At 37.9% G+C, this 24,649-nt stretch overlaps 1 long non-coding RNA gene across 3 annotated transcripts in view; it reads right to left on the bottom strand.

The window, feature by feature from the left end:
- Positions 1-24,649, bottom strand: part of LOC102158953 — an 87,333-nt gene that overhangs the window by 41,697 nt on the left and 20,987 nt on the right. For 2 of the 3 annotated variants that reach the window (XR_002340042.1, XR_002340044.1), the window contains exon 2: positions 21,696-21,753. This is a non-coding gene — a long non-coding RNA (uncharacterized LOC102158953). Of the gene's footprint in view, positions 1-3,437; positions 4,100-21,695; positions 21,754-24,649 lie in introns of those variants that run through there. The other variant, XR_002340043.1, reaches the window with a different exon arrangement.

Here is a 24,649-nt window from a genome sequence, read left to right as displayed (position 1 = left end):
CTTCTGATAAACATACACACCTATGCAGAAGTAAATGATTACTGGTGTACACTCACACACATAGTACATGCATCACCACAGTTTTTTTTTTTTTTTTTTTTGATAGAGATCCCTTTGTTATACTTATTCGTGACTCTTTAAAAAATGTGCTAAACAGCCTTTTAGTTACCTTGAAATCTACTTCTATGGGTGTTTAACTGAGTGCAGAAGAGAGAAAATTAAAATAATCAATGAATGTAGTTTGCTGCCCGGTCAATGTCTTCAGCTTTTAATTTACTCCTTCCCTCAAGCAACTGGAGTTAGCTTCACTCTTTCCACTACTAGTAAGCCATAATGAAATTATCTCCTTACCCCTTCCTACTGGAACCTGGGATGGCTTAGCCATAGAAGGATCTTTACTTGTCTATTTCATTCAAGAAAAAGAAGCAGCAGAAGAAAATAAAGACTAGCTTGACTCCTAATTGATATAAGTCTCTTAAACAACAAATATTGATTTTGAAAATGTTTCTTCCTTTACCTTAAACCTGGTTTCAAATCATAAAAATGGAACAGATGCTAAAAGTGATCCATCTGTATCCCCAGGCAGGCACCAAGCCCATGGGCACTCACATAACATATTCCAACCACAAGCACCTGGGACTTCTTGAAGGAGGGTTTTTGAATCAGGCTAAAGCCCATCAGCCTCTCACATGCTGTGGGTTGGACCTCTTGGGACTCAACCAATAGCTGATGGGATGTGGTGGATAAATACTCCAGTTCTATTGCCCCTTTTTTTGGAATAACGCTGTAGAACTCTGTTCCACACTATTTCTATGTTGTCCAATGAAGGTGAGGCTCAGTTACCCACAAACACGACTTCTTAGATAATTCACCCTTTATTTGTGCCTACCCCTTCCTACCTCACCTTGCTACTCTTCTACAAGTGCTTCTTGAGATAAACTCTCCACACAAACTAGCTGTACTCAAATCTTTGTCTTGGCAGCTGCAGTTTTCAAAGAAGTCCTCAGTTTAAATATAAAGATCACTTTTAGATTCTAGCAGAAGGAATGGTTCTGATAAAAAGAAAAACCAGTTCATCGTCATCAATAAGTTGGAGCTGCTATGATTATGGAGGTTATTGTAATTATAACAATTAATAACATCATAGTTCACCCAGTGGCACCCAAGTAACACAAAGACATTTTATATGTCCTAAATTTTCAATTAAAAAAATACAATCCTCAGATGAATTAGGTTTATGTACCTTTATTCTTAGGTGATGCAGAAATGACTTTTATTTTTTTCTTTACAATTTTTTAGGGCCACGCCTGTGGCATAAGGAAGCTCCTGGACCAGGGGTCAAATTGGAGCTGCAGCTACCAGCCTATACCACAGCCACAACACCACCAGATTAAAGCTGCATCTGCAACCTACGCCACAGCTCACTGCAATACTGGATCCTTAACCCACTGAGGGATTGAACCCACCTCCTCATAGATACTAGTCATGTTCTTAACCTGCTGAGCCACAAAAGGAGCTCCACCAAGAAACTACTTTTAAATCTGACTTCTTTCTAGGTTTGATTGCTTAACAAATACCAAACATTAACTGTATGCCACGTATAGTGCCAGCTTCTGAGAACATCAAGAAGATATTCTTTGCCTAGCCCAGAAAGTTGTAAGTTTAAACCTGGCATGGCCATGAAAGAATTTTAAATGGGTTCCATGTGATTTGGTAAATATAAACAAGAGTTTACATGCCCTTTGATCCATTTTTCAGGTACAGTGAGGGAACTGAGCCTATCAAGACACCAACCTTATGTTCAATCTTTTATTTTACTATAAAGGAACTCACAATCTTAGATTTTATTTGACTAAAAAGGGAATTATTGGGAAAGTTGGAAAATGTGAGAAAATTATGTATGTATATTAGACAGCAGTAATATATCAATTTTAGCTTTCTAGTTTGATAACTGTAAGAGAACATAAGAGAATATATTTTTAATAAATACACACCAAAGTATTTAAGGGTAAAGGGATATCATGTCTGCAACTTACTATTAAACAGTCCTGGAAAAAAGTAAATTATAGATAGATAGATAGATAGACAGAGAGATAGATAAATAGAAAAGAGAATGACAAGAAAAATATAATGTAGTAAAATATGAGTATTTGAATAATCTCGGTAACCTTTACTTGGGAATACCCTATACTATTCTTGCTTTTTACTTTAAGTCAGAAACTACGTCAAAATAATTTCTTCAAAAAGACACTTAGCCTTACCTTGTTCCCTTTTAAACTAGCAGTACATATGTCCATCATAGATGACTGTTCATATATTCTCAGTGACCCATCTAGGGTCTAACGCATGACCATTTCTCTTCCAAACAAAGGAATTGCTCACTTTTTGTTGGAAAATAATCCCTTTGTCTTGTATCTCAGAGACTACTCAACATTTGGATTGTGATGATAATTGAACAACTCTGTAAATTTACTAAAAATCAATGAATTGTACATTTAAAGAGGTGGATTTTATGGTACACAAATTACACCTCAATAAAGCTGTGAAAAATTAAAAAGAAAAGCCAGACACCAGCTTACTCAAAAAAAGACTACTTTCTGACTGCCTGGTCAAATAAGGCAAGGCCTCTGCCACTTCTCCAGCCTTATCTCAAGAAGAAACATCTAACATTTAACCTGCTTTAACACAGAAACCAGGGTAAATAATAACATTCTCTATGATGGGCAGGAACTCCCTGTGTCTGACACCCCATGAGAAGTGCACTTTATGTACTTCGTCCCATGTAATCCTCATAGCTAACCCGCAAAGTCTTAGATGCTTTTGTCTTCCACAAATTTACAGATGAGAAAGTTAAGCTATTAACTTAAAGATGTTCAAGATTACCCAGCAAGCAGGTGGCATAGCTAAGATTCTAAACTAACAAGAGTTGTGCCATTATTTCATTCTCTCCCTTAAAGAAAACTTCTAGGTACCCATTCAGACATATTTGCAGCCTCTTTGGATCTAAAATGAAGACTTGTACATCAACTCACAACAAATCGGTAAACAGGAAAGAAATACAAGCACACTCATTTAATTGACAGAATTTAATCTATATTATAGAAGTAAACACATATAATAGCTACTGATTTAAGATACAACCAAAAAGCTTCCTGTAGCTTGAATCTTTTTTGAGTTATAAAAACAAAATCCATTTACCTACCTTTGACATTCTAATAAAAAGATAAGATTATGATTCTTGAGAATTATATAGATGATAAACACACAAAAGCTGAAAGACAGGGAAAATGGAATAAATAAAATACCACACTGCAAAAAGCCAAGACAACCAGCATGTCTAACAAGAGATAAATAAGTTATGGTATATCCATAAAATCAAATATAATGTAGCCTTGAAAAATCATGTTTTCAAATAATACTTAATGACACAGCAAAATGCTTAAGATAAAATTTAATGAAAAAAGCAAGATATGAAACTCCATTGAGAATGTACCTCCAAATTCGTAAAAATATATACATATGTAATATACGCACTTACATACACAAATATGTATATACACATCCTATGTGCACACGTGTGTGTGTGCGTGTGTGCGTGTGTGTGCGCTCTCCTGAGAGAAAACTACAACAAAAAACACTATTAAAGGTGTTATCTCTGCATGCTGGAATAATTCACAAATTTTCTTTTCTTGCTTACACTTTTCTATAGTTTGCAAATAAACAGGATTTATTTTTTAAATTAGCATATACATTTTTTAAAGGAAAACATAATGATTAGAAAAAAGGGACTTTCCTTCTAACCTAAAATCTTGCTTTATACATTAACTCTTACCTAACTATGATGTTGATGAGTGTATGTGTGACATTTTATGTAGAGGATTAAGTCTAATTTCCAGAATTATTTTTTTTTTCTTAGTTCCATTTGAAACCAATTTGAGAGGCACTTCCAGGATGTCATCTCTCCTTTCCCGCCAGCCCTGAATAACTCTGTTCGGATGAAATGGGGACCTTTTTGGTGTCCACTCCCTGATAGCTTTGAAAATTATTTAGCTTCTATCATGATTGATACTCTCTGCCTAAAATGATGGATGGGCAGCATCTGAAAAAGGACGACATGAAATTTGAAAAATGATACGAGTGCTGGTGGACAGACATTTTTTTTTAAAAAAAGAAAAGCTGACACAAGTTTGAAATATAGCATGGAAGACTGTTCTATCATTTTTCTCTCTCAGAAGAAATCTGTAGCTGTCCTCTATCAATATGCTCTTTGGGGAAGAAAACCTATATTCAAGTTAGAATGAATTCTTTTCCCCTCCTTAAAAAAGTACATACAGGGAGCCTTAGGAGTGACAATTTATTGAGCGCCTATTATATGGAGGCTATCAGTTGGAGGCTGGGGGTATAAAGATGAATTAGATGCAGGCCCTGCCTCTGGGAATCCCAGAGCCCAGCAGAGACAGACAAGTAAACAGATCATTATAATTCAGTGCAACATGAAGAGGATGATTGGGGATCTCGGCAGAAGAGGACAAAAGTCAGTCTCATATGGATAGAGGGGATGTCAGAGCAGTCTTCCCTGAGACAACGACGTCTAAAATGGGTCCTTTACAAGGCTCAAATGTTTCTCTTATTGTCCTGGCTAGGTTTTGATTATCTGCCCATGAACCACTTGCTTCTCAACGGAGATGCAAACCTTTCCCTGTGAGCCATTTTATTTTCTCAACAATTAATTCTAGGCCACTTAACTGCAGGTTGGCCCATGCCCAGAGAATTTCTGTTCCCTCCAAGATTAACTTTCAAATGTTTCATCAACCTCAACAAAAACAAGGATTTGCCCCAAAAGCTAACTAGTTTCTCTCTTCTTTCCCTTCTCCCCTCCCCCACCATTATATAATACAAACTGATGTCATCAAGGTATTTATTTTCCTAGTGGGAAGTACAGGCTTGTGCCCACCTTGCCTCAGGCGGTAGGGCTTATTTTAAGAATACAAATGAAGCTAAGGGAAACAGGGCTTGCCTCAAATCCAGGCCCCAAGGACACGCAATAGCATCCAGTAGGAGCCCTCGGGTACAGTGGTGGCTCGGGTGTCCTCTGAAGCTGGCAAACTCTATGCTTTAACACTACACCCTCACAATGTGATGCCTCAGCTACTCTCAGCCTGTATGGATCTACTGTGCACTTCCTACCCTTCTACTTATCAATTCTGGCCTCCCTGACCTCATAGCATCTGGCCACCACCTCCTCTCTGTACCCATTTACTCAACTAATTCAAGTTCAGAGTACCTCTTGGGTGGCAGCTAAAAGAGCCTGACTAAGAAACATGCTAACACGATACATCACAATCATTTTATACCACTGCTAAAGTATTTTTATTTTTTAAGGCACGTTTTAAGTACATACACAGGTTTTGAAACTCTAATATCCTACCAGCCCAAACGAGAAATAACTTGTTTAAGAAAATGCTTTGGGAGTTCCCATCGTGGCACAGTGGTTAACAAACCCAACTAGGAACCATGAGGTTGCAGGTTCGATCCCTGCCCTTGCTCAGTGGGTTAACGATCTGGCGTTGCCGTGAGCTGTGGTGTAGGTTGCAGATGCGGCTCGGATCCCACGTTGCTAGGGCTCTGGCGTAGGCTGGCAGCTACAGCTCCGATTAGACTCCTAGCCTGGGAACCTCCATATGCAGCAGGAGTGGCCCAAGAAATGGAAAAAAAAAAAAAAAAAGAAAGAAAGAAAGAAAATGCTTTGGCTCAGGGGTGTGGGTGGCCATAGTGAATCAGCTAGAGCGAAACTTTGTATCTCAGAAAGGAACAGGAGATAAGTTGGGGTGGAGGCGCTGCTGCGTTGAGAAAGGAATAGAAGTCCTACAATGCACAGGACAGCCCCCACTGAACAATTTATCAGACCCCAAACATTAGTGGTGCTAAAGCTGAGAACGCTTGCTCTGTTACAATGGGCATGACGCTATTTATGTTTTGGTTTGCTCTATCAGGCTGTGAACTCCTGTAGAGCTGAGGCCATATCTTACTCATTCTTCTGCCCCCTCCCTCAAGCACAAAGCAGGGCTCAATACACATTTGCACAAGTCATTAAACATTAGTAAATAAAGTAATTCCTCCTGCCCTCATAAAGAAGCAACTCAGAATTCCCTTGTGGTGCAGTGGGTTAAGGATCCGGCACTGTCACTGTAGTGGCTTGGGTGGCTGCTGTGGCAAAAGTTTGACCCCTGGCCTGAGGGCTTCCATACACCACAGAAGAAGCAACTCAACTGAAGATCAGATCAACTCCTAGATTCTGAACAGCTGTCGTTGTGAGCTTTGGTTGAAGCCTGACAGAAAGCACTTGGTTTTGGTTGTTACTTTGTCACTTCATCTTAACATGAGCCATGTCCCCGCTAGTCACATGGGCCTCTTGTTGAACGTGTTTAAGTTACCCTGGAGCATCACCAGGCACCTCTTAGAGGTCACCCTCACCATACACAGTGAATCTCACCAACTCTATAGACACTACAAGTCTGAATATTCCAAACTACTCCCTCTAAACTTGGTGACAAGCCATCTAGCTATGATTATTTAATGCTGTAACCAAAAGATATAAAATCCCATGTCTTTCTTTTTTTTTTTTTTCTTTTTTCTTTTTGCCTTTTCTAGGGCCGCTTCTGCGGCATATGGAGATTCCCAGGCTAGGGGTCTAATCGGAGCTGTAGCTGCCAGCCTACGCCAGAGCCATAGCAACGCGGGATCCAAGCCGCATCTGCAACCTATACCACAGCTCACGGAAACTCCAGATCGTTAACCCACTGAGCAAGGGCAGGGATCGAACTGCAACCTCATGGTTCCTAGTAGCATTCGTTAACCACTGCGGCACGACGGGAACTCCCCCATTTATTACTTATAGACTAAATGATTTGGAAAGAAGAGCAAGAATCCATTGAAAAAGAACATTTAAAAAATATTGCAGGGAAAGAAGAACAAAGAGAAAAAAGAAAAAAAAGTAAAGCAATAGAAGAAGCAGGCATGGGATGGGGGGAACAACATAAAATCCTCCAGCCATGATCTTAGTGATGTCTGGGCATCAGGGTTATGAGGGGCAACCACAAGTGGATCTCTGGACATATTTGAGTCTTACTATTAAATAGATCACACTTCAACACTGGTACTTGCTTCATGGAGGACCAAATGAGGAAATGCATACAAAATGCTTTGAAGGTACCTAGTACATAATAAGTACTTTAAAGATGATAACATTACTGTCGCTCTTACTGTTTTAAGAACGTCAAAGAATTTGTTCTTGACTTTTTTTTTCATGGTCACAAATGTGAACCTTCATCTTGAGACGACTGGGGAAAGTTTTAAAATCCTCTTGCTGGTTGTTGGCCAAAGAAAATAGGACTCCCCAAGGGTCATGTTTAGGGAAGTGCGGGTAGTTTTGTCACCGTGATTTGGAGGCACCTATTGGCATATAATGCCAGAGTTCCAGGCATGCAACAGTCCCACACAGTAAAGAACTGACCTGGCCCATGGGCCAAAGTGCTCCCCACCATGAGAAACCCTGAGCCAAATGTCCCTCAAAACCCTCTGAAATCCTCCTTATGTTCTGTGAGTTGCCAGCCTTCCAAATAGTGTCACATCAAATGTGAGCTGTTGGGTGTAGCAGGCTTTTCTGTGGGTGGCAATCTAATTAGCTAGGAGTGCCAGGGTGAAGAGAAATTTGCAAAGAGAGGAAGGGGATTATAAGGGAGTAGAATTAAAAATAGCCTCCCATTTTTACTGGACCCTGATTTGATTCCTCCCTTGTAATATGGCACACACTATAAATTAGGATTGCAAAGGCTGGCCCTTGTTTGGAGGCACTCCTATTTTCCCAGTCCATTTTCAGCTTGGTGTAGTACCATTTAGAAATAAAAGCAACAGGATTTATGTCTCATTGCATTTTGCAAAGACAAAAAATAGTTCCCAGCATGAAGAGGCAAAGGGATGCCAAATTTCAGTCTCAAATGAAATTTTGTTCCTTGCTAAAATTCACTGGAAATGGCCATCCGCATTGGAAACTATAATTTACACTTCACTATGGATGTGACAGAAGAAACCTAGAAAGAATTTTGGATAAGACAGCAGATGAGGGGGAAAAAAAAGAGAGAGAGAAAATACACTGATTCTATTTTTCCTCTTTTTCTTTTTCTTCTTTAATCACATGCTCAGATACTTATTTTATGAGGTGAATGGATCATAGAAACCATTGTCCTAATTTGTCTTATGATCCACTCCCCACTTTTTATACCCCTTCATCCCAATCCAGCATAGCACATTCTCTTAATCCTGTGAGCCAAGATTTTGGGAGGATTGCTATAATTCAGCAATCACTATGTATTAAATTAACAGTCTTGTTATGCCAACAAAATGAATACTTGTGCTGTAACATACTTAACAGAAACAGAAGATACACTTCTGTCCTTCCAGCCCTCACAATCCAGCTGAAGAATCAAGATATATACCCATAAGACTATATATCCACCTAACAAATATCTCTTACGCTGTTGTTTTAGACCCTGGGCCAAACACTAGGAACACTGCTGTGGGCCTGTCCTCATGGAACTTACAATCTAGATGAGGAAACAGATCATCAATAAGTAAACAAACCATGAAACAATATGATCAGCGCTATGAGGGAAACAGTTTCAGTGGCAGAGAATTGAAGAGGAATGTGAGGAGGAACCATGAAGAACAGATTTACCACATAAAGGCAAAAGTAGGAAAGGGTTAGGGGCTGCAAATTCAACGCAGAGCAGAAAGCTGTGTCAAGTTTCTAAGTTGGGAGAGAATTCGCCTGGTTCAGAGGGAGGCCAGTGAGGCAGGGACAGGCATGAGACAAGGTCATGAGAGAGGCATGTAGAGTACAAAAGGAAGCCAATGACAGTGATAAGCGGGGCTAACAGCTCCACATCATGGCTTGTTTTTTACCAAAGCTTCTGTTTCCACGTGGAGCACAGAGGAGGGGGCACTGGGAGTGTTTGTAGAAATAAGTTCTCCACCAGTTCAGGAGAGAGATGACAGCAGCTTGCAGCACCCAGCCTGTAGTACCCAGCCTGTCGATGCACCTTCCAGGACTTACAAGCTGGGAAGAGGAGGAATCAAAGGGACTTTTTTAGGGTTCTGGCTTAAGACGTGCTGGCAAAGCTGAGACATTGAAGGACAAGTTCAAGAGTGAGCTGGGTGAACTGGAAAGGAAATGGTGCTACAAATATGTGGGGACTAGAACATGTAGCAAGGTCAGAAAATACATGTAGTACAGCAGGGCTTCATCCATGAGCTTGTGAGCTGAGATGGGGAGGAGCATGTGAGAAGCCTGAAGGTAGAAGGGGTTTATAGAGAGTAGAAACTAGCTACCAAATGCTAGACACCACACTTCAATCAACTCAACCCCTAATCTACATCCAGGGTAGCTATAGCACCTGAACACATACTGGTTAAAAGCATGGGCTCTACAGTTCCCTGATGGCCTGTTAAGGATTCAGCACTGTCCCTGCTCTGGCTTCAGTTTAATATCTGACCGGGGAACTTTCGCATTCCCCCCACCACCACCAGCGCGGTCTCTCCCCCCATCCCCCGCCCAAATAAAGAGCATGGGCTTGGGAGTAAAAGTATGGATTTTTTCCAAGTTCCACCACTCACTGGCTGTGCTGAATCTCCCTGTGCCTCAGTTTCCTAGTTGGCACAATAGAGGTGATAATGCTTACTACCATACAGTGCAGTAACAAGAATTATACAGTTAGTCCTCTGTAGCGGCAGGACTGCATCCAGAGGCCCATCTGCACCTGGATGAAGAACCCAGAATGCAGAACCCAGGGCCTCAGAGGGTCAACTGTAAAATGCCATTTTATGTAAAGGACTTGACCATCTGTGGACTCTAGTATCCACAGGGGTCTTAGAATCAACCTCCTACAAACACAGAAGGACAAATGAATGTGCTAATGTTTGAAATGAGTTTAGTAGAGTGATTGGGACACAGAAAGTTCAATAAACCTAAGTGACCATTATTAATTTTTTATTATTATCTTTACAAATGGTGCACCCTTCAAATGGCCAAATGTGTTTTTCTATGGTTGGTACCTGTCAGGGCTTATTCCGAAGAACCTTGAGTATCAGGGACTCACTAATGTTTTATGATATTTTACCTCACTTTATGGTAGTCATTTATGACAAGACCAGGATGACATAAACTGCCATAAAGCAAAGCAGAGCAATCATACAAATGACCATAAATCAAGGGGCACAAGCGAAAAGGGTCATAAACGGAAGGAAATTGAGGGAAACAGGAGTGAGGGAGAGTGAAGTTGGGAGCTGGCAGCACAAACTTTGAGAGAGTGGAATTTCAATTGAGAGCAAACTCAAAAATAAATAAATAAATAAATGGATGTCTTCAGGGATTGTTTAAATTTCACATACACATTTCCAGACAAATATGGTGCACTTTCATGGTTTCAAAGAGAAATCTGTTATTTTAGGTCCTACTCTGTTATGCATGGTTTATTAAAAGTGCTATTTCTAATCCTATCACTGTGTTTGGGATCCATATTGGACTTCAGAGATATTTAGAATTCATGAGACCAGGAGGTAAGTTTTGCAGTTCAGGAACTATTGATGCCCCGAGACTAGTTTGGAGCTCCACTGGCTAAAAGAGGTTTCTCAATAAGTAGAAGGTTTTGCTTTTCCCTTCTTTTCTTTTTTTAAATATTTCTTTGACATATTTTTTTCTAAGCCTTACTATAATGAATAGAGAGAATACATAGATTCAATGTGCTCAGAATAATTTCATGCAGGTGTACATGGAGGAACAAGAGAGAGGCAGAGAAAGAACAAGAAACAATGTTTTCGACCCTTGTAATTAGACTTGACTCAGTTTTTAAACAAAGTCACAAAATCGAACAAAGACAACTGATTTGGACCAATTTCTGATTATAACTTTTTTAATTGTTTTAAGGTAATTCAGGCAATAGGTAGAAATTACATGGAAATTTTTTTAAAAAAAAAACGTAAAATTTTGGGAGTTCCTGTCGTGGTTCAGTGGTTGGCAAATCTGACTAGGAACCAGGAGGTTGCAGGTTTGATCCCTGGCCTTGTTCATTGGGTTAAAGATCTGAGCCATGGTGTAGGTCACAGACACGGCTCGGATCCCACATTGCTGTGGCTCTGGCGTAGGCCGGCAGCTACAGCTCCGATTAGACCCCTAGCCTGGGAACCTCCATATGCCGCAGAAGCAGCCCTAGAAAAGGCAAAAAAAAAAAAAAAAAAAAAAAAACATAAAATTTTAACTTCCATCTTCGTCACAAAGAAAATATTTGGTGACCAATTACCCAAGTGGTGAATTTGAAAATACAGTTGTGTTTCAGTATCTGCAAGGTTTTGGTTACAAAGCCCATCACCGATACCAAAATCCATAGACTCAGATCCCATGGTTAGCCCTCTCTACCTGCAGTTCCACATCCACAGATTCAACCAACCTCAAATGGTGTGCATGATAGTATTTACTGAAAAAAAAACTCTTGTGTAAGTGGCCCCAGGCAGTTCAAACCCCTGTCATTCAAGAGGCAGCTCTATATGCAACAGATTCTGCTCAAGTGATTGCAAAATCAAATTCTCTTTCATATGTTAAAAATTTGCTTAATTAAAAGAATGCTTCTGTATAAACACCCTGAAAGTGAACAATCCATTTATAACATAATCACTCCCCTTCCAAATGTGTATGGTTTATTTAAGTGAGAATGTATGTATTTGGAGTTTTCCCAAAACAGAGTCCATCTGCTTCTTTAAGCGCACTGATCCTCCAAGGAGGGATCTGTCCTGGGTGCCAGTGTAGAATTAACACACAAATGCCAGGTTTCTCCCAAGAACCACCCTGCTGCCAGTGTGCACGCAGGAACACAAGACAACGAATTCCTATTGGAAAGGTTCGACTTCTGCGCCTCCCTCACACGTTTCAGAATCCTTGCGAAAACAGAGGCTACTCTGCCATCAGCTTTACACCCTTGTATTTTCAGATGCCCCTTTTTTAAAAAGTTCTGCGTTTTCTTTCCTTTTGCTTGCCTCATCTTCAGGTACTAACATTAACATTTTTTACTCTAATTCACATATAAGAACTTTCCAATATTGTGGGTATTTTTGTTTTTTTGCTTATTTTATTTAGTTTATCTCTTTGATTATTACCCAAATTGGTCTCCCTTCTATTTGGTTAGAAATGGCACCTCTTGGAATTCCCATTGTGGCTCAGCGGAAATGAATCCAACTGGTATCCATGAGGATACGGGTTTGATCCCTGGCCTTGCTCAGTGGGTCTGGGATCCAGCATTGCCATGAGCTGTGGTGTAGGTTGCAGACCTGGCTCGTCATTGCTGTGGCATAGACCGGTGGCTACAGTTCTGATTCAATCCCTAGCCTGGGAACTTCCATATGCTGCAGTGCAGCCATAAAAAGAAAAAAAAAAAGAAAGAAATGGCACTTCTTAGATCACATATAGCAGTATATCTTAAGGAAATATTTGGACAACTATGCAAAAAATAATCTATAATTTTTTAAAAAATGAAAACACCCTAGGTCCACTGAAAGAATTTTAATTTTGAAACATCCATTCAATAGAATACTATGCTGAAGTTCAAAAGGATATGAAGAAATGGCATGTATTGATACCCATATAAAAATATATACTCACACATACATATCTTTAAAATCAGGACATGAAATACCAAACTGTTAACAATGATTATCTCTGAAGGGTGGGAATTTCTGAGGAAATTTTCATTTTATACCTTTTATACACTTGATTGGGGTGAACTCACACCATGGGTATGTATCAATATGTATCAATAGTGTTGAAGCTTTATAAGATATTATTTGGGAAAACATCTTAAATAAGGTCTCATTTGCACACACAAACATGGACATAGAATGTTGATGGCAGTTGTCTCTGAGGAGTGAGAATATTAAGGATTTTTATTTTCTTCATATTTTTTTCTATTTTCTAAACTTCCTACAGTGAACATAATTTTCCAATATAGGAAATTTAACTTTTTTAGAGATGCCTTTAATAAAATAAGATGGAAGGTTAGTGGGAAAGAAGGGCAGGAAGGAGGGAGGAGAGAAGGAAAGGAGGGAAGGAGAGAAGGAAGGCCAGCTCTTCTGTCTCTCCTTTCCTGGAAACGAGTGATCTAGAATCTTAGAATGGCTGTTTTCCAACAACATACATAAAAAGCTAAAAAACTGTGACAAAAAGTGAGCATGAGCCTGCACAATTCTTTTAGAGTTGCAGATAACAGTTACCCTAGGTGTAGACAGACACTTTCCAGGATGCCTGCCAGGTCCCCTTCCCTGTGGCCCTCCTGCTACCCTCAGTCTCCACTGAGCATAAGAGTGGGAGCCTGAGCAGCCTGCTTGTGGCTGTCGCTGTCCTTCCCAGCTATAGCACGCTCCCAAAGAATGGACACCAGAGCAGACAAACACAAAAAAGAGAAGCCCAGAGATGACCATGGGGTTCCAGAAAGGGTAAAACAGTATTTTCACATCTAACAGAACTGCAGTTTCTAGCCTCAAATACCATGAGGAACTGCCAATCTGGGTTCCTTTAGACTTTTGATACCTTCACATGCAGAGGCTTTGGGGAGCTTCTGTCCTAGAAACACTCTCAAAAATGCCAGTTTCATGTGTCTGGTCCATCTTGGTCATCACTGTGTCCCCAGTTCCTAGAACAGTGCCAAGATATCATAAGCATTCAATATGTGCTTACTGAATGAACCAATGAACCAGAGGACTTAATGAAAACAGTCCTGAAGCTCCAATATAGGACAGAGCCTCAAGCAAGGAGAAAGAGCGGTTTCATTTTTGGAAATGTGTGATTTTGGGTATATGTGATTGGGGTGGAAAATATTCTTGAAAAATTGTAGTAGACTTTAAAATCTTCATGACCGAGCTTACCCATGCCTAAATGACATCTTTGCATAAGCATTCAGGAAGCTAGGGATGGGCCATTTGAATGAGTTTGCTCTACCCAATGCAGAAAGTCAAAAGGAGCCCTTGAATTAAGTGTATGATATACAAACACATAAGCAATCCAGAAGCCCATGTATATGCAACAAAACTGAGAGCTACTCTTTTGTCGATGAAGTAGGCTACATTACCCCAGAAGCAGAGCCGAAAATGACTTCTTGAAGGAGCAGGAAAATAGAATGTGCTCCAAAAGCACAGCAATTTAACCCATTCCAACAGATAAAATATCATCTTAAAAAAAAAAAATCTGACTTATCTTTCTTTCCATTCTAGTAGGTATGATCCAATTTTATGTTGAATAACCATAATTGAGAGGAACCATAAAGATATGTCTGGGGGAGAACTCTATTGATTGCCTTGACAGGCAAAAAAAAAGACAGAAATAAAGTATCAATAGTAGCACGCAATATTATAGAGACAGTTTTACATCTGTTTTGCATAGTGCTTCTTCAGTTTTTTCTTCCCTGTCCAGAAGGTTTTGTTTTTTGTTTTTTTTTTCTTTTTTTTTTTTTTTTGGTCTTTCAAAACAAATTCAAGAGAAGAAAGGGTCGATGTGGAGAAGAAAAAATAATAAACCCTGTACTCTTATGTTATTTTTTTGGCTGTACTAATAAGAATCATTTTCTGAGGTAAAAGGGGCATTTATTATGGTGATGCTTTTGTGGCTACATTGCTCGAGAAAATAAAATAAATTAACAAAAGGAGGCAGAGACAGAGAAGCTGACATCTGAATTTTTGATGCAGCTTTGCATTCTCATTATTGCATTGTCTTTTTGTATTACTTTTGATTTATAATGTAATTGGAGAACTATAGAAATGTTAATGGCAGCAGTACAGCTTTAAGGGTGACAAAATTGTTTACTAATTATTGCCTTATATTTGGTTAATTATTGAAGCATTAATTCTCTGAGTTCATTTCAGATGGGCCCACCACTGGGGGAGGTCAGGGAGAAATGTATTGTCTAGCCAGAAAGGCAACTTTCATAATTCTGTACATCTCCCCCCTTGGTTGACCTTTTAAAGGAAGGGACAGATTGTAAATTAAAATTCTCTGCACTAAGGCTCAACGGCAAACCTTAAGGTGAGTCATTGCATTTTGTTTTGTATTTAGATGAGAAATTGTTGCTCATGTTTACACTCTTTTTTTTCAGTGTGTGCTGCTCATTATCTTAAGGGAGAGACTGAGATTGCAATGATTATTAGTGAGCCTGGTGATGAGGTTACTGAACCATTTGGAGTTGACTTTCCCTTCGTGATGCATAATTATAGGGGTTTATTTACAGTCCTGGTTTTTTGGGTTTTTTTCTTTTGCTTTTTAATGATTCACATTTTTATTCTTTGTTCTCTACCCGTGAAGGGTACAGTTTCTCCATTTTTAGTATGAATTACTATTTGGAGTGCTACGTTATTCCCCGGAATGCTAGAATTAAAGAAAATTCGTCGAAACTAAATAAATAAAGCACTAACCTCACTACAGTAATGTTCTCAAAATCTGGATAAAGCATACCAAAAAAGGAAGGCACAGAGCCATTATTCAAGGAACACATTTCCCACTTGTATGGCAATCCTGGGGCACATTATGTTGTAAAACATCTTATTCCCCTTCTAACTTCTTAAATTGCTCCAGATGCTCTTTAACCATAAAGAAATGTAATGATAATTTTTTTTAAAGCTGCATCATCTGTTTCCATATCTGACTTCCCTGAAATGTACCAGTTAGTTTGGGAAGTATGAATCAGACACCAGTTTATGTATATGCTTCATTTGCACATATATAGGGATGAAAAGACTATAGTGAATATCCCAGTAGCAGAGAATTACTAACCATCTCACTTTAGCAGAGAACTATTTAAATGCTTTGCAATATAACTTCCTCATCCACAAAATGGCAACGATAATAGTACCTACCTGATGGGTTTTGTAAGGATTAAATTCATTCATACATATAAAATATTTAGCATCAATATAAGACACATAATAAATGCTTAATGAATTAAACTATTATTTCCTAAAGTTTGTTAATCATCCCTTTGGTGAATATAAGATGGTCTGCAGTGATTCATAGAGAAACTTTTATTCTGATGTTTAATGTGTGTCAATTAGGATACCCTTGGCTACGAATAGTAGAGATTATTTGTGAATAATTTTCAACCAATAAAAATTGTTAAATAATAAGTCGCCTTAAAACAGGGGTCGGCAAACTACAGCCCACCAGTCGAAACTGAACCACTGTCTATTTTTGTATGGTCTGCAAATCAAGAATGGTTTTTTTGGATGACTCTTTGCAAACAATTTGGTGATAGCACACACACACACAAACAAATCCCATTATTTTTATTAGTAAATCTCTACTATAAAAATTATATTCTATTATTATATTTTGAATTTCATCAAGAAATAACTGGTGGAATTTGTTTTGTATTTTGTTACATAAAAACCTATGTAATATCCTTGATTGTTGCCTCTTAGCCTATAAAGCCTGAAATATTTAGTTATCTAGTACCTACTGTTCTCTTATACATTAAAGGTCCAGAAGTAGAGCAACTCTCAGATGGTTAAGAGAGTGGTTCTCTGACTCACTGTACCAAGATTCCTTCCAAGAGTCAGTCAACGCCTTTCCGTGAGTCAACACTGCCACTTAATGTGTGAGCCTTACCTGCAGGCTGGCTTCTTTCATATTCACAAGATTAGTTTCTGCAGCTCCAGAGATGCAGGAATATCTTTATCAGATGTCTCCCTCAGAATAAGAAAATGTTTATCCAAAATCCCCTTGCAGACTTCTCTTACCTCTCATTGGACAGAACGGGACATATATCTGCCCCTGAACCAATCACTGGAGAGGGGAATGAGATTTTGATTAACTGATAACCATACTAATTAGTTTCTACCTTCCTGAACTGTCAATGTAGTCAGCTTTCCTTGAAGCACATTACTGCCTGAAAGAAAGGTGGCTGAGTAACTCAACACATTGGGGTTCTGTCAGAAAAAGGGAAGGGGGAAAACAGACTTTGAATAAGCAATCTTTAGCATGTTTATTTCTTCAAACATGTATTAGGGAAAACTAAAACTAACATATTGAACCATGCTTTCATAGCTCTTATGACTTAGGATAAAGCTAAATTTTTTAAGTCTATTTAAATAAATACATTAAACAAGAGTATAATCCTCAACAAAATATTAGCAAACTGAATTCAACAATACATTAAAAATGAGTGTGAAAAAAAAAAACCACGTTGAAAGGCTCACTCACCACAATCAAGTGGGATTTATTCAATATCTGCAAATCAATCAATATGACACATTCCACTAACAAAATGAAGGATAAAAATCACCTGATCATTTCAATAGATACAGAAAAAGCATTAATAATAGTCAAAATTTATTCACGATAAAAACTCTTAATGAAGTTAATATAGAGTGTGAACATCATACTCGATGGTGAAAGGCTAAAAGCTTGTTCCCCTAAGATCAGGAAGAAGACAAGGATGCCCAATCTCACTACTTTTATTCAACACAGTATTAAAAGCCCTAGGCATAGCAATCAGAAAAGAAAAAGAATAAAAGGCAACCAAATTGGAAGAGAAGAAGTAAAATTGTTACCATTTGCAGATGACATGACATTATACATAAAAAACCCTAAGGACTCTACCAAAAAATTATCAGAACTAATAAATGAATTCAGTAAAGTTGCAGGACATAAAATTAATATACAGAAATAAATTGCATTCCTATATATAAATAATGATCAAAAAAATAATGAAAACAATCCCATTTGTAATTGAATCACAAAGAATAAAATACCCATGAATAAATTTAACCAAGGTGAAACACCAATACTCTGAAACCTTTAAGTGATTGATGAAAGATATTGAAAATGACACAAATAAATGGAAAGATAGTCTGTGTTTATGGATTAGAAGAATTAATACTGTTAAAATGTCTGTACTAGCCAAAGCAGACTACAGATTCAATGCAATCCCTATCAAAATATCCATGACATTTTTCACAGAAAACAAATAACTCTAAAATTTATATGAAACCACGACAAACCCCAAACAGCTCAGCATTTTCCAAAAAATAATAATAATAATAATAACAAAGCTGAAGGATTCCCTGACTTCAAACCATAATACAATGCTATAGTAATCAAAACAGTATGGTACTGGCCCAAAAACAGACACACAGGTGAAAGGAATAGAATAGAGAGCCCAGAAATAAACCTACATGCAAATGGTCAATTAATCTATGACAAAGAAGGCAAGTATAGACAATGGAGAAAACAGAGTATCTTTAATAAGTGCTGTTGGGGAAAACAGACAGCTACATGTAAAAGAATGAAACGGCCATTTTCACACACCAGGTACAAAAATAAACTCAAAATCGGTTAAAAACTTAAAATGTAAAACCTGAAACCATGAAACTTCTATAAAAAAGACATAGGCAGTACACTGTTTGAAATCAGGCCTTAGTAATACTCTTTTGAATCTGTGTCCTCAGGCAAGGGAAACAAAAGCAAAAATGAAACAAAACAAAAAGGCAAGCTACTGAGTGGGAGAAAAAAAATTGCAAATGGGAGTCCAACAAAGAGCTAATGTCCAAAATATATAAAGAACTCATCCAACTCAATATCAAAAAAAAAATTTAAAAATGGGTAGGGGACCTGAATTGGCATTTTTCCGAAGAAGACATGCAGGTAACCAACAAGCACATAAAACAAGCTCAACATCACTAATCATCAGGAACCAAAATGAGATACCACTTCACACCTATCAGAATGGTTATCATTGAAAAGACAGGAAATAACAAGTGTTGGCCAAGGATGTGGAGAGAAGGGAACCCTTAACACTCTTGGGGGAATATAAACTAGTGCAGCCACTATGGGAAATAATACAGAGGTTCATCAAAAAATTAAAAATAGAACCACCCTATGATCCAGCATCCCACCCCAGGGATTTATCCAAAGAAGATGAAAACACTAATACTAAAAGATATATGTACCCCAATGTTCATAGTAGTATTATTTGCAATAGCCAAGATAGGGAAGCAACGTAAGTATCCAGATGAATGGATAAGGAAGATGCAATATGTATACACAATGGAATATTACTCAGCCATAAAGAAGATGAATTCTTGCCACTGTGACAAGGATGGGCATGGAGGTTATTACTACACCTAGTGAAATATATTAGATAGTGAAAGACAAACACTGTACTTTTTCTGTTATATGTGAAATATTCAAAAATGAATATAATGAAACAAATAGATTCACATATATAAAGAACAAATTATAAGAAAGGTGGAGAAAAATAGATGAAGGGGATTAAAAGATACAAACTATTAATTATGTAAGTCACAAAGATATAACACAGGGAATATGTTAGGAATTCAATGACTTTGTAAAGTACATAATCTATAAAGATATCAAATCACCATGTTGTATACCTGAAACTAATATAATACTGTTAAGTCAACCAAACGTCATATACAAAGGACCTTCCCTCAACCCATATTCCAACCTTAATCTACAATAGTAATAAAGAGAGACTATGGCTAAAAAAATTACAAATTCTAAAATAAACAAAAGTATAGTAAGGAAAAGGTCATGACAAAAATTAAGAATGTGGCACACAAGAGGTTAAATCACAAAATGGCTAAGATTCAGGTGATTCAGCATGTTGGCTATGGTTTATACTAAGCTCTTTGCTTGGGAACTCCTATTGATTCTTCAAGGCACAAATTAAATGTTATCTCCTTATTGGAGTCCTCCCTGATATCCTCCTAGTTTTTTTTTTTTTCCCTTCTTCTCCTTTTAAAGTTTTATTGAAGTTTATTTACAATGTCCTCCTATTCTTTTTATGCTCATGTTTAAGATTGCTTTCTCCCAGAGCACTATCTTTTTCTTGTATCTCCTATAACAAGGGCCAGGTTATATTATTTATGTGTCTATTCCTGATCAGAAACACTGTATCACTCAGCTATCCATCAAACATTTGTTGAGCACAATTTACATGGCTCGTAGAGAATATTTTAAGTGTATTTCTAGCCCGGGCCAACTATGGCATAACATATATGAAGTGCTTATATTTGTTGTAGAAGTGAAGGAAGAATTAATCAAATAATTGCATGAATTGACAGTAACTATCTATGCAAATTTAGCAAAGGGAGAAAACATTTTGAACACTTAGCACCTTAGCACCTTACCAATTTCTCTTTTTTAATGATTTTTATTTTTTACATTATAGCTGGTTTAAGGTGTTCAGTCAATTTTCTACTGAACAGCAAGGTGACCCAGTCATACATGTACACATTCTTTTTTCTCACATTATCATGCTCCATCATAAGTGACTCTATACAGTTTCCAGTGCTATGCAGCAGGCTCTCATTACTAGCCATTTCTTATTTAATTCAAAATGAAACCAAAAGATCTCATTAAATCTCTGAAGTTTGTGACACTTTCAGAAGCAGGCTACGATGAAGATGCGTATGGGCTAGGACTGAGATAACACATGGTTAATTGGAGGTAAGGCCTTTTTGCCCCCAACCATTAGCTCTTCATTGACTTTAAGAGTATCTGTTATCTCCTTCTTGTAAGAGAACCCAAGGAAAACTAAAAATGAACTCCTCTCACCATTTAAAAATAATTTTATTTCTAATTTATTTGAATAAAAATTTTAAAGTTACAACTTGATCACTTTACCACCTTACTTAGAATACTTTGATGACATCTTAGGGCTTTCAGAATAAAAGCAGAATTCTTCAGTATGGCTTTCACAGACCCAGTCATTCCACCAAAGCTTGCTTGCTTTCCAATCGCACATTCTGCCCTCTCCTGCCACACTGGTTTTCTTGCTGCATTTCAAACATGAAGCTGCTCCCACCTCACAACCTTTCCTCCTGCTTTCCTCTGCTCTGAATTCTCTCCAACTCCTATTTATCCTTAAAGTCTCTAGTTAAATGTTACTTACCTCGCGAAGATTTCCTGGTCTCTCCAAACTAGACTAGTCTTCCATTTCAGCATGTTCTCATGTCCCCTATATTTTTTGCTTCAAAATGATTACCTGACTTTACATTTATCCCTTGTGTTAATTATGTGTTTGATTTCTGTTCTCCCCATGAGAAGGTAAGGTCCATGAGGAGCAGGTGCTGTGCACTGTGAACTGCTGTATCTACTGTGTTTAGAACAGGGTCTAGAACATAGTAGGTCCTCAATAAAGATTGTTTGAATAAGCAGATAAATTGAGCCTGCCCACAGAACAGTAAGATGACTGCCTGGGCCAATCAACATTCTTCCAGGACTACACAAATTCCAAAGTCGTTTTCTCTTGAAAACAAATATTATGTCTACATTCACTCAAAAAAATATTTATCGAGTACCTGTCATGTGTCAGCATTCTTGGAGTCAGTGAAGATAGAGCCTCGAACTAAATAAACAAGACCATGACCTCAGGGAGCTTATATTCTGATGGGGAGACCCAAAATGAACAAACAGATAAACCATAACAAAATATCAGATGACCATGCCAACTATGAAGAAAGCACCAGCATTTTCTTTGAAAATATGATTTTGTGGTGGCGATGTCCTTTTCCAAAAACTGACTTTCTTGACTATGAAAAACAACAGCCATAATCAATTTAGCAAATATCTGAGCTTAGCTTACCTTGGAATGACTCTTCACACCAGCCAGTTAAGAATCTGTTAACGTGGAGATCTCTTTCCTGAGTGGGAAACAGACAAATAATATATTTCAGGGTTAATTTAGCTTTTCAAATTACAAATTCATCTAAAGCGCCATCCTCAGCCGGGTGATAACTCATGGTGCTGCCAGTCTTTAAGTACTGTAGCGTCGGGCTGTGTTCAACTCCTTAGGCGCACTTCTTAAAAGATGGCTACCCTGGGGTTTATATCAAGCCTACATAATCATATATTGAAGCTTGGCTTATTTATTCCCATGTTTCTGAAGTCCCATTAATCATTTTTCTAAGATGGCCAATGTGTTACATAATTAATAAAACATAGGAGCTTAGGAAGAAAGCTCAGAGAGAGTGAGAGATTCAGACAAACACTGAGAAACGGTGTCAATTTTTGATTCCAGTGAAAAATCTCAGTCTTCAGAAGATCAGGTCTTAACTGGAGGAATAAGAAACAATCATTTTTCTCTCTTTTTCTTTTTCAGCCCTCTCCTCCCTTCCTGTGTTTGCCGAACTTAGATGCTGGTCAGTGCTAATTTTTTACCAAGAAGAAAAGTATGTATGGTGGGAAGGATACAGAGTAGTAAATAAAATCATTAATTCAACTTCTCATCATTTTGCCTCCAGTGATTGCCGGGTAATAGCTTGTCTGTGGTTCTGACCCAATGCTGAAACCCTTCTAATGGTACTCCACCAATTAATCTAATGGTTCATTAATTGCAAACATCTGAAATCATTAGAACCTGATTGAGCACAGAAGCATCAAACCTTCCAAAGCTGTAAGTGCTTAAGCAGCAAATGGGCTCACTGCAAAAGAATGTCGATGTTTATAGTAGATGTAACCCAAACTCGGGTGTTCATTGACACACTGTTCCATTTGTATACAACCACCCTGGCATCTATCTGTTCAAGAGTGCATGATTTATCCAGTGCTATATCCTGGAACTGACAGGCCAAAGATTAGAGCTTAACCCAGATGAAAGCCGAGGCTGTGTGTATTTCTAAAACAAACATTTAGTATCTGACAAGCTCTGGTTAATATTAATTCATGATAGAAAGCAGTCAATTTAAGCTTAGTGCATGCCAAAATCTATTTGGGTTCTGTAAATCATTTTTTCAGGATTATAGTGTAGAGAATCCAACAAAAAAGAGACTTACCTAAAATGAGAAATCTGCAGATCTGGACAGAGCTTTCAGAAAAATATCCAACCCAGAATTACAAATGGGCAGCCTACAAGCATGAAAGCCTCCTGTAGATGTGTTTTCTTTGACTAGCACAGGGTTTTTAAATCATCATTTGCCAAATCTGAATTTCTGACTTTTCTTGCAGATCTAGCAAATACCTGGTCCAGGTTCCCACAAGGCAACAGTCAGCTGGAGCTGAGTGGGGGCTGTCCCTGTGGGAGACACACACACACTTTGGCCAGAGGCACCCCCCGCTTCCTGATATTTATACCTTCCCACTTACATCTACCCACTGCTCATCTGACAGGTGAGGAAACTAATGTCTGGAAAGGGAGAAGGATTATCCAAGGACAGGCATTCATTTATCATCAGAGCTGGGACAAGAACCCAGATCTCTCAATTCCACTTTATTATTTAGTTAGCATCACCCAATGCCATTCCACACTGATACACACATGTTTTTGGAAGAAAATTTTCACCTGGTGTTTAGGGAGTTTTCAAAGGCCATAGAGTCCACACTGTTATCAATTACTCTTCATTATAGCACAAGCATGTTGCTGCTTCTGGAGATTTGATTAACGGTCATTTTGCAAAACTGCCAAAGCCATTAAGAAGACCTCCCTGTCTATGGCCACCTTTAATTTGGGTGGACAGTGGCTTTCTGTATTAGGATATTGACATTCTTACCTAACCTTGTGCTGGGACTGTAATAAGAAGTACCACTGCCATTTATTAGACTACTCCTGTGTTCCAAACTGTGTCTGTACATTTATTCCTGACTCTTCTGAGCAATCTTCAAAGATAAGTAAGTCTATTGTTCTCACTTTATGAATGAAGAATTTTAAGCTTGGGAGAACTAAACAGCTAGATCAGGATTACACAACCTGTGAATGACAGAGCTGGAATTTGAACACACGTGTGTTGGTTCAAGCCCCTTGTCTTGCTACCACATCCCACGCTACCTGGCCATTTCGAAGTCAAACTTTTACCCTACTGACATACACAAAAGCAATGCTTCTAGGTCTTACATGGCTCAAAGTAAGGAGGCAAAGAAATACAGGAGAGATACATAGTCGAGGATGGGTTAAATTTTCTGTTAGAATTGGTTTAAAAAAAGATGAATTCTTTGCATTTTTTAAAATGTGTACGGGAAGCATATTTCTTGGTGTGCAACAAAAACATTTAGGTTCCCCTGTCATTTAGGTGAATTTTGTTTGCATGCTCTCTTCATGGAATACTGATGTTAATTTTTGGTTAAGTTTAATCTTAGGAAATATAAAGCAATTTGATAGAATAAGTAACCTTTCATTAAAGTTCAATACCGTACTTAAGGAAAATGGGACCGTGTGCATTAATTGATAGTTGACAGCTATTATTTCCATGAAAACCTTTTATAGTAAAATTTCTATTTGATGGATTGGAATTTATAAAATTTGCATTTCACTGAGCTGGATTCCACTGGAAATACTGGGGATGTATTTCTTTTTTAAACAATATTCCATCTTTACATTTTAATTAAACATTTATTAATGGATAGAGTCTTGGAAGAATACAACACAGATTTTATTTAATAACTCAGGTTTATTAGTGCATGAACACAAGTATTTGCCCCATACGTGACTTTGATAAAACATAACTATGAGTATTTTTATCCATAGAGACTTAATTAGTACAGTTTGGGGTAAATTGCTTAATAAAGAATTTTATCTTACTTTACACTATTTTCATTTTTAAACTC

This window comes from Sus scrofa, chromosome 17, assembly GCF_000003025.6.
Source record: "Sus scrofa isolate TJ Tabasco breed Duroc chromosome 17, Sscrofa11.1, whole genome shotgun sequence".
NCBI classification, from domain to species: Eukaryota; Metazoa; Chordata; class Mammalia; order Artiodactyla; family Suidae; genus Sus; species Sus scrofa.
This window is presented reverse-complemented; position numbering and strand designations above follow the sequence as displayed.